General features: G+C 41.5%; 1 protein-coding gene across 9 annotated transcripts in view; it reads left to right on the plus strand.

Moving 5' to 3' along the window:
- The window catches only part of KMT2C (lysine methyltransferase 2C), a 448529-nt gene that overhangs the window by 108082 nt on the left and 328266 nt on the right, over positions 1 to 12181 (plus strand). The gene's annotated exons all lie outside the window — the stretch shown is intronic.

Here is a 12181-nt window from a genome sequence, read left to right on the forward strand (position 1 = left end):
ATTTACCTTTTATGGTTTTCTCACTCTGCTAAGAAACACACATGATTAATGATGCAAAATATGTAGCGATTGCATTTAGAATGAAACTCAGCTAGCATGATTTCCGAAAGACAAATAGTACAGGTGGATATTTACTATGGATTTTCTTATATATCATTTCAGCTCTTGCCCTTTTTATTCCAATTCCCAGCCTAATTTGTGAATCGCATCAGAAATTCATGTAGCTATGAGATTGTAATGAGTATTTGCAGTCACACTCGTTTCCTATTGGAAAATTTAGATCCTTTTAGAGAGATGTGCCCACATTTGTTAGTTGACTACAGGTAGTCCCCGGGTTACAAACAAGATAGGGACAGTAGGTTTGTTCTTACGTTGAGTTTGTTTGCAAGTTGGAACAGGTACTTTAAGTGTAGCTCCAGCCAAAAAAATAATTTTGTTGTTTGGATAGCATAGGGAAGGGTTAACACCTCTGTACCATTTGTTTTGCTGTCTGTACCCCATTCAGAAGATTTCACCTCACTTTTTCTATCCCTATAACAATTGGATTTTGAAAGTTTTGGGTTGTTGTGGAAACAAGGATTAGTGACAAAGCTTCAGTGGTGACACCTTTTTCCCATGAGAACTCTAACAGGAGTGAATTTTCCTTCCTAGGGGGAGATTTCTCCTCACTTCCTTTTGTCTTCCTCTGTTTATAATTAGGAGTCGTTTGTAAGTCGGATTTTTGTAACCCGGAGATCGCCTGTATTTAGAAAGATTTAGTCAACTGTAATGTCCAAGTCTCTAAGGCCCCTTTCACACTTGTGTGACTTTAAAGTCGCACGCTTTTACCGCGATTTTGTTGCAGCAGTTTTGATGCTAGTTTGACTGGGCTTGAATGTCTTTGCACTTCAAAACGCATCAAAATCGTGCCAAAGTATTGCAGGGACTACTTTTGAAGTCAGTGCGACTTCAAGTCGCACAGATATGAATGGTACTCATTGGAAATAATGGAGAACGACTTGTCATGCGATTTTGCAGTCTTGAATAACAGGATAAGTCGCACTAGTGTGAAAGGGGCCTTACAAACTGTTTTCCACCCTGCAAATGCCGTTTTAGGCTTTGTCACATTGCTGAAAGGTGATCTTGTGTCCCAGTTTCAACATTGTTCTTCGTTCATTTTCATCCTGATTTGCCATGTACCAGTTTTAGCTGAAGTGTCTCCTGACTTGGGCTCATGTTAGGCCTATTGAAAAATAATGGATTTGTCATATTAAGGCTTTTTAATTAGCAGATTGTTCCTTACAGTCTTAGAATCCTTGACCTTATAGTGAGCTGTGCAGAGAAATGCTGTTTATTACACCTGCAGTGAATCTATCACCTGAAATGAACTGTGTACTGGCTGAGATTCCAACTGTGTGTGGGCAAGTTGATTGATCAGGCAGCTTGGGTACAATCAGCCTGTTGGATTTTACATGCGAATTTTGCCAGCAGCTATTAATTCCCCCCCCCCCCCCACGCGCACGCACACACACACACACACACACACACACACACACACACACACACACACACACACACACACACACACACACCTACCTTCCAAGGTACATTTCTCTTTATTAATTATTCTGGTAGTCACACAGGCAGACAATCTCATTGCATTGGGCATGTGAATGTGCTGTGATATAGCGCAGGGCATGGGTTCCCAGGTGATATCTGTAGTGTAGACCTGATTTGGGGCCTCCCATGGAGGAACAAGTCTGAAAAAAATATTTTATGTACATGCAGATACTTTGGGAATGAAAATGTGTAAATTACTCCTGTGCTGACACCCTGTAATTTAAAGCGGTAGTAAACCGTAGCAAAAAAAAAAAAACCTGGGCCCCCGGGCAGTTTAAGTTGCATAGTAGCACCACATACTAGCATATTATGACAGACTTGCATAAAAACAAAGCCTTTTGAGTTTGTGGGCTTTGGCGGTATGAATGGCTGAGCCGTGATGATGTCACTCCCATGCATGCATGTGGCAGTCATGGCAAAGGGCTCTGAATGAACTGTGCGGGTATGATGATCCTCCAGAGAGCATGCATAGTCACCGGCTGCTGCCAGAGTAAATATCTTCTAAACGGTGCATGTTTAGGAGCTATTTTCCTTATCTATAGGTTAGCCTTATTAACGACTTGCCTATAGGTAAAAATCATACAAGGGAGTTTACTCCCACTTTAAATCTTCAAAGGCAAAATGTTGTTCATAAATGTCACTGGGTAAATAAGCTGTTTGCTAAACAATAACAGGACTTGGATACCTGTGTTTTATATCTTTGGGTGTCTGATAATTCCTATAGACTTTGCTGAGAAGGGGATACAAGCCAGTGTGACTGTAAGGCTGGTCATACACAAAGCGCATTTCTTTCCCGCAACCATAGGTTGCAGGAAAGAAATTTGCTCGATTCCCCCATCAACAGAGATGGTGTTGATGTGGGAATCTCTCCTGCCAAGTCACTGTCCTAATCGCAGGTAAAACCCAGCAGTCTGGTTGTACCCAAGTTGATCGATCGATCAACTTGGTACATTCAGCCTGCCCACACACTGTTGGAGATTCAAACTGTGTATGGCCTGCCTAAGTTGGCAATTCGTTTTTTAAACTCTACAATTATCTGGTTCAAAGATCCCAGTTTGGTGGATTTATCCTTTTAAGGGGCCCTGAGATAATATTTTATTTGCTCAGTAAGCAGCATAAACCCAGAATATCCTTATCTTAATTTTTAAGTTCGGCCCCAACATTTAGCTTGTATTTTCCTGGAATTCCAAAAATAACAGAGCTGAATATTACTCACAAGCCCCGAGGAATTGTGCTTTAAAGGGATTAAAAAAAAAATATATTGGATCATGAAAAGAAAATTGCATTCTGGTATCTGTATGCAGTTATTACATGTAAAGATTGCATTCAATTTATTAATTCTGTTTTGATTTTATATGCTGTTCCTTATCTTAAGCAGTTACAGCTATTTTTTTATTTAGTTAAGATTTTAATAACCAGAATAAAAGGTAACTGATGTAATTTATGCACATTGATAGATTTTTTTTGTCTCATCCCTTGTCCCTGTCACTTTATCTGGGCAGTTTGGCTTTGCAGTATAAATTATTCTTTTAACTGAGGGCTTTATAACCAGATTTAAATGGAACTCTCACTCTTTATGAAAGCCAACCTCGCCAATTCATTGGGCAAACTGAAGATCCGAGACCCCAGTCAGTCCCCTCTGCAGATGCGGCAGTATAGCCACTGACAGTTTTTAAGCCACCCTATTTGACTCCTCTCTAAGGATGTAGGTTGTTTCATGCTAAATGCATTGTGAATAGTTGCAGCATATTTGCAGTATAGGCTTTGTACTTCCACACTTCTATTGCCGTATTAACATCGTATCTACTGTCATTAAGTAGACCTAGCACTTAATGCGCATCTTAATTTTCCTTGTGATTTCATTACTTGTAGTTCAGGCAACTATGTAGTGTAAGGGCCGACTGATTGATTTCAAATTAAAAGTGTTTAGGGTTGACCTCCATAAGGTTTTGGTAAAGCTTACGGAAAATTGTAGAAGGAAATTGTGTAATATATGGCCAGCCTAATGCCGGGTACACATGGGCATTTCAAGAACTTGTTTTCTTCAGTCAATCCAGCGAACTGAACGAAAAAGACAGACGAGGAGCTGTAGACACAGGTTGAAAGTCAGCAGGGTAACTGCCAACTGACTGTTTTCAGCCTGTGTGTGTTCCGCTTTAGCCTCTGTCCACTTTGTATTATTTTGATAATTAATAAAAATTTGTTGAGGGGAAAAAAAATGATTTACTGGATCTGCTTTGCAGTATTGTTTGTTCTAGATTAGTGTTCTCCAATCCTTTTAGTAGAAGGAGCACATTGTATATGATACAAATATTCCCAACCCGAAAAAAATTAGTTTTGTAAATGCATAATTTAAAATATTGGGTTTGATGTGGCCCACAGTCTCTAGCTTGGAGACCCCTCTTCTAGATATGAGCAGTCAATATAGAAGAAATGGCCGCACTCCAAGATCCATCAAAATTCGTGTTTAATGAACGAACATCCCAAATGTACAAACGGTGCAAAGAAGGTAGACGCATTTCACACACTAACAGGTGCTCTTAATCATTACTTGGTGGGGGGCGTGCAGAGCAGCGATCGGTGCTGCGGTTTGTCACTGACGTTGGCTCTTTACCATGTGACCAGCTGTGTCCAATCTTTCTGCACTGGCAATAAGAGCATTAATTACCATGACCCCAGGGATGCCCACCATGGCCACCAGGGATGGCAATCAGGGCTCAGGGAGCTCGCCAGTGCCATCCCCATCAGTGCTGCCCACCAGTGCCCATTATTGCCCATCAGTGCTGCCTATCAGTGCCACCCCATCAGTGCCTGTCAGTGTGGCCTCATCAGTGCTCATCAGTGCAGGAAAAAACGTATCTATTTACAAAATGTTATAACCTAAACAAACTTTTTTTTTTTTTTTCAAACTTTTCGGTCTTTTTTTATTTGTTTAGCAAAAAAGAAAAAACCTTGCGGTGATCAAATGCCACCAAAAAAAAGCTCTATTTGTGGGGAAAAAAATGACATAAATTTGGTTTAGGTACAGTGTTGTATGACTGCGCAATTGTCATTCAATATGCAACAGTGCTAAAAGCTATAAATTGGCCTCGGCGGGAAGGGGGAAAAGTGCCCGGTATTGAAGTGGTTAAGCAGTGGTCAGCCACCCTTGCTTGTGAAATAGATATATCCTCAACTAGAGTCCTCATGCACAGACTGCTTACCCGATAGATTTGACCCCTATTACAGGTAGTCCAATCAGGCACCAGATATACAGATTTCGATTTCCCTCAACAGGTCCACACATCAAAGCCAGCAATCAGAAGAATTCATTTAGTGGATGTAAGAGATAAAGAAACTTCTCATGGTGTAGTAGATCAAATATACGGTTTATATAAACCTATATAAACTTACAGTTAAAATTTCCTCATTCAGCCGGCTGGCTAGGCTGAAAAACTATTCTCAAGCAGGGGACACCGTTCCGTGTTCCACCTGCGTACCAAGTAACCAGAAGTGACGTATAGCGTTTCGTCAGCATGTATCTGATTTCCTCAGGGGTAAATACACTTTAATGAATTAAAAAAAAAAAAACTAAACCCCAAAGTTACCCCATTTTTTTTGTAGAATATAAAAGATTATGTTACGCAGAGAATTGTAATCATTATTCTAAGCAAAAAAAACGTAATTCTCATTTTATACAGAATCCTGCAGCTCTAATTAGCACTGTAGTGGCACTGATGGGCACTGTAGTGGCACCGTAGGGTACTGATGAGCACTGTAGTGGCACCGTAGGGCACCAATGAGCACTGTAGTGCCACAGTATGGGCACTGATGAGCACTGTAGTGCCACAGTATGGGCACTGATGAGCACTGTAGTGCCTCAGTATGGGCACTGATGAGCACTGTAGTGCCTCAGTATGGGCACTGATGAGCACTGTGGTGCCACAGTATGGGCACTGATGAGCACTGTGGTGCCACAGTATGGGCACTGTGGTGCCACAGTATGGGCACTGTAGTGCCACAGTATGAGCACTGTAGTGCCACAGTATGAGCACTGTAGTGCCACAGTATGAGCACTGTAGTGCCACAGTATGAGCACTGATGAGCACCAATGGTGCTGAGGGCACTGATGAGCACCAATTGCACTGATGAGCACCAATTGCACTGATGAGCACCAATTGCACTGATGTGGCACTGATGTGGCACTGTATGGGCACTGAGGGTCCTGCCAGCTTGCACTGCTGCAGTGTTTCTATCTCCTCTCCTTACTATGATACAGCGTGTAGGTAGAGAGAAACCACGCAGCAGTGTGAGCTGAACCGGCTATGAAGCCCGTTTGTTGACAAGTGATCTCTCCTTCATTGGACGGATCGATTACGTGGTAAAGGACTGCTGTGATTATCCTTTTACCCCAATCCGTGATGCGCTGTGTCCTGAGGACCCAGCCAGCACAGACAATTTCGGCTTTGCGCCCCCTGGGGTGCACGAGAAGTGCAAACTCGGGAGGCCATCATATGACGGCCTCCCAGAACTAACTGGCCACACTGCAGCCGTCATTCGGCTATAGCGAAATCAGCTGTGGTTAAAATGGTTGTAAACCTCAGACATGAAAAATGAACAAAGCATGTCCCTCTATAGTGTGTGCTTGTCTTGATCCAGAGCACTAAGTGTAATTTCTGTCCGTTTTCTTGTTCATCTACTATAAGCCCGAATCACTTCTGACAAATTTTCCTGACACCAAGGGAAAAATGGTGATGGAGAGGGAACGCCAGTAGATTGACAACCTCAGTTCTGTTTCTGTGAGCTCTGTGAAGGGGGTGTGTCCCCTCTCTCCAATCCGCTCTCCTTCAGCTCTCCGGGCCGCCCTTTTCAGAGATGAGATCCTGTTTAAGTTTTGCACTTTGGATGTAGGGGAATGATGGCTATAAATAAACGGGTACAACCTACCTTCACTGGATTTATGTAATTGTTTACAACCACTTTAACATGATCCTCAAGGACTTCAACACCTCAGGCTTTGCTAATTATATACTAATGCTGGCCATACACTAGCCAAAATATTGTTTGAAAATCTGTCAATTGGTTTGTTCATTCGTATTTCGTCCAGTTAAACCAGTCCAGGGCACAAATAGAAAATCGGTTTTATCTTTTCAGAGCTGAAAAATTGAATGAACAGTTTGGAAAATTCTGCAGAAGGAACGATAAATTGAAAGGTTAATGTGTTCCTCGCCTGAACTGTTTGCACTAGGCATATGTGATAAAATCAGGGCTTGACCAATTTGCCTGAAATCTAGGAGCCAGCTAAAAAAGTTAGGAGCCAGTTTTCTTTTTTTTTTTTAAACAACCAAGCTTTAGTTAATAAAACGGATACTAAATTTACACATAAATACGACTAGAACCCCACTCTCCTCTATAGCGCAATTGGATGGAAACAGACTGTCTCTTTCCATCCACTGCCATCTGATCTGATCCACGGTCGGGATGGATAGAAAATAGAACAACCATCCGTCTGTTTTTGGCGGACAGGATCAGAAGGCGGCAGATTACTGCTCCATAGAGGAGAATGAAGGGTCCGATCAGGTCTGCCTGAAAAACTGACAGGCGGACCTGATCAGACAGCCCGTGTGAAAGGGGCCTTCGGCTGTGGCATTGCGATGAGGGGGAAAAAAAAAGATATATATAATTTGTTTTTAATAATAATAATTGAAAAAAAAATACATTTTTTATTTTTTTTTAATTTAAAAAATAAATTAATAATAACCACACTCCCTGTCCACTTACCTTTAAGCAAAGGTAACTGGATAGGGAGATGAAGCCTGCAAAAACTTCCTTCTCATTGCATTGAGAACAGGCAGTGGAAAGTCATTACTCCCGGCCACCACAAGAGGGCGCCAGTTCCCCATTGGAAGCCTCTCTCACTCACAGAAGAATGCCGAAAGCCGGGGCCTCAATTTTTGGACGGCGCAGAAGTCCGTGCACTCTGGGAGGAGGAGGTGGGGACGCAAAAGGGACAGGACACCTCCTGCAGGGCACCCCAGGTGCCAAGTTGCTAATTCTAGTCGCAAATGCGACCTGGTGCCCGGGGTTTGTCGAGCCCTGGATAAAATGAAAGAAAAACTGATTCATTTAGGTTCATTGCACGATTTATCGATCAGAATTCGGTCATTACATGATGGCGTGATTGCTCTCATTTCCGAGCATTTGTTTTTTGAAAAATGATTTTTCATATACTGTATGGCCAGCATAAGGATTAGTGATGAGAGAATTTCTGTTGAAATGCAGGGAATTGCTGAATTGCACGTATTTTCAGTTTTAGTTGAATATGTGTACAGTTTTGTCAAACATGTCATGCGTTGAGTGTCTGCATTCCTAAATTGTGCAGTTTGTTGCAGATAGTTCTGAACTCCGTATTATGGAATATTAGTATTAGTCTCTCTTGATTGGTCATCACTATCGCCTTCTCTCCTTTCCAACAGTCGGATATGGCTTCATTAGACCACACTAATAATTTTGTCCATATTTCTTTGATAAAGGCTGGAAATTGCGGTGTTGACTTGAAGTTAAACAAAAACATTGTTTTAGACGTGAGCATTTTTCAAAATGTAGCTTTGCAGTTATTGCCCAAAAAAAGGTAAAGAAAAGGCATGATCAGTAGGAGAACCTTGCTGCCGATATTGTGTTTAAAGCCCTGGGTTAGCTTTGACCTTTTATATTCAGTTGGGGGAATTTTCCATGACTGGAGCAGCCAGAATCTGAAGCAGTTTTGTATAGCAATAAATGTTTCTGTCGTTCAATTTCAGAGCTTAACTGAGCAAGCTGCAGCTGGAAGCTGATTGGTTACATTGCCCAGCTGCTTGGATTCTGTCTGCTCCAGTTTTTAGCTTATTCCCCCCAGTGTGTTTTGGGCAAAAAAAACAAACAGTTGTGTTGTCACAACAGGAACCGGTTATTTACAGCTGTGGGCTGCTCCTATGCTGTGGTGGCTAGGTCCATCGTAGAGCCAGTACATTCATTTTTTATGTTTTTATTCAGCCATTCTAGACTATGCCACCATGTGTTCTGGGTTGGCCACAATGTGACACGGCTAGGCAAGAGTTCTTGCAGTGATAGCAGCTTACCTAGTACATGCACAAAGATGTTTTCCCTGAACTAAAACAATAAGAAATCAATAGTAATTACTCTGCCATCGCCATTCTTCAGCTCCTATGATTTGTTTTAAATCATATGAGTCACGATGCAGGTCACTGAGCCAGTACTGAATGCTGCCGCCTCATTTACTGGTGACTAAGATTGGATCTCCGAAAATGTACACATCGTTCTATGCTTAATGACCATATTTAATGGAAATGTAGTTAAAGGCGCACTGTTGCTTTGTAATAAATATATATATATATATATATATACACGTTTTTCCGCGATTTCACAGTGATTTTACTGTGATTTTGTTGTGATTTTTACCAAGATTTTACTGTGCTTATGGTGTGTGATTCATAGGTCATGTGACTCACAAACTGCATCAAAAACTTAACAGGGGTGCGATATTGATGTGTTCTTGCTACGTTTTCAATGCATTTCATTGGGAAGGTGCGTTTTTTTTTTAAATGACCGGAAATGCAGCAAGCAGGATTTTTAACACCACAACGGAAGCACAATGGACCAGTGTGAGGACATGCGTAAATGTAAACACTTCCCGCCCGCCCTATACGCAAAAGGCGGCGGGAAGATGGTTACATTATCCTGACCGGGCATCATATGACAGCAGCAGGATAATGCGCTCTGCGTGCCCCCTGGCGGCGATCAGTGCTGCGGTGTGCCCACCCATGACCCTAGAGATGCCCACCATGGTCACCAGGGATTGGCAATCAGGGCTCAGGGAGCCCACCAGTGCCCTCCCCATCAGTGCTGCCTATCAGTGCCCATCATTGCCATCTATCAGTGCTGCCTATCAGTGCCCATCATTGCCGCATATCAGTGCTACCTATCAGTGCCGCATATTAGTGCCTTTCAGTGCGGCCTCATCAGTGCAGGAAAAAACATATATATTTACAAAATTTTATAACTTAAACAAAAAACTTTTTTTTTTTTCTCAAAACTTTTCGCTCTTTTTTTATTTGTTTAGCAAAAAAGAAAAAACCTTGCGGTGATGAAATACCACCAAAAGAAAGCTCCATTTGTGGGAAAAAAAATGACATAAATTTGGTTTAGGTACAGTGTTGCATGACCGCGCAATTGTCATTCAAAATGCAACAGCGCTAAAAGCTATAAATTGGCCTGGGCGGGAAGGGAGAAAAGTGCCCGGTATTGAAGTGGTTAAAGGGTTACACTTTTCTTGAGATTTCTTGCGCTAAAGGTGCCAGTAATTCATATTCATTTAAATTCATGACAATAATTAAAAAGTTGAATATAATACAATTATATATAAAAATATATATATATTTTAAAAACTGTCATTTTCAGTTTTGGTTTTCTGGCCAAGTGCATCCCTAGAGCCTCACAGGCTAGCGACGTAGTACTGCCTCACTTTGCCTGTGAGGGGCTGACTGCTGACGTAAATCGTCGTTCGGCAGTTGGCAAGTGGTTAAAATCAATACCAAACCCAAAGTGTCTCTGGATTGTGGGGGACCCTCAAGCCGTTTTGCTTTGCTCATTTTTGACATTCTGCTGACAGCTGGGAGGAGTCATTGGTTGTAAGGATGCCGGCTCCTAACAACCAACACAACGCAGGCAAAAATCATACCAAAAACGCATGTACGTGTGTTTGGTGTGATATGGAAGGCAAAATCTTGCTGCATCTCACTAAAGTAGCACACGTACCTTCCATAAAGTTGCATTGCAGCTTCGTAGCATTGATGTGAACAGGCACCATAGAAAATCATGTGATTTCCTTCCTTGTAAAATCACACAAGTGTGAACCAGACCTTACGGAACATAAGCAAACGTGTTGATTTAAAAATGTGGGATATCCCGTGCTAACTTATAGATAATGATAAATGGCTTGTCTTGTGATGGGTGGCTGCATACAACCGAATTGTGTTCCCACAATGTGAATCAAATAATGAGTGTGTTGTTGCGCCTAATGCTCTTCATGGTGTCGGTAAAAGTTTTGTGTTTATAAAACCTACCTCATTCGTGTCCATGGTAAATGGTATTGGTGAATTCACAAATATAAGTGGATTATTATAAATATCGATGTAAAGTCAAACGCTAGTTCCTAGATAGACTCTAATAAAGTGATTATAAATGTGAAACACAATATGTACTGTGAAAAAATCGCAAAAAATCTCCTAATTACAATATCGCAATATAATCGTATAAACGGGAAAAGTCCTTATGAATTGCATATACATGTTGCACTTTTAAGTGAGTCCATAATTTTGCCAAGTACAAGTGACGGTGATGACACGCGTAGGGTGAGTCAGGTGACACTGCTGCACAGAGGAAGAGCTACGAGAACCTTGGTAGTCTACTGTCCATTACAGAAGCTGGTTGTTTTCAATTTAAATGTAAGTTACTACTTTTAAATAAATATCTACTTTGAAGTTACTACAGCATGAGGACCCTTTTTTGTATGAATCTTTATATGGAGGAAAATCTGCTGTTTTTAAATGGCCACGCATGGAGGAGGACGACTCCAGAGGAGCTCACCATGTATATCCCAGCACATAGGGCAAGGCGTATTATGACCTAGTAAGAGAGGTCACACATAGAGGTGAGCGCATTAGTTGAGATGTAGTGGGTATTACCGAAGCACTAGCACTTTTCTGATTACCGATTAATATTATTATGAACTCACTTATGAATTGCATATACATGTTGCACTTTTAAGGACTTTTTGAGTTTGTGATTATATTGCGACATTGTGAAAAACATGCAAAATCACATTACACATTGTGTTTCACTTTATTTGCACTATTAATCACTGTATTAGAGTATATCTAAGAACCAGGGTTTGATTTTTTTTTTATATCAATATATGATCCACTCATATTTCTGTATTCACCAGTACTACGGTATTTAAAAAGGACATTAGGGAGGAAGGCTTTAAACTTTGTTTGCTCTTATGCTTTGTAGTATTATGGACTCACTTATAGCATATACATATTGCACTCTTAAGGACTTTTTCAGTGTATGCGATTGTATTGCGATATTGTGATTTTGGGATTACGCCATTCAGTTGCAATTTTTTTTTTTCCACAGTACATATTGTGTTGCACATTTATAATTACTTAGAGTCTATCTAGGAACCAGTGTCTGATTTTATGATATCGATATTTATATATGATCCACTTATATTTGTGTATTCACCAATACTGTTTACCAAGGACACTAAGGGCTCTTTCACACGGTCCGCTCCGTAGGCGGATCCGTGTTGCTTGCAGAGCTGAGAGGGAGGTGTCTCAGCCCCCGCTGCCCTCTATGGGGGATCGGATGAGAGCGGACCGCTTGTCCGCTCTCATCAGATCCGATCCGCTCCGATTACTGAACGGATGGAAAAATAGGGTTTCCATCCGTACAGATTTCAAGCACAGGATCGGATGCGGATGGCAGCGGGTGTCAGCGGAGGTGTCTCCGCTGACACCCGCTGCCCCATAGAGCTGCATGG

The sequence above is a fragment of the Pelophylax lessonae genome (genome assembly GCF_965119305.1).
Source record: "Pelophylax lessonae genome assembly, chromosome: 5".
Lineage (NCBI taxonomy): Eukaryota > Metazoa > Chordata > Amphibia > Anura > Ranidae > Pelophylax > Pelophylax lessonae.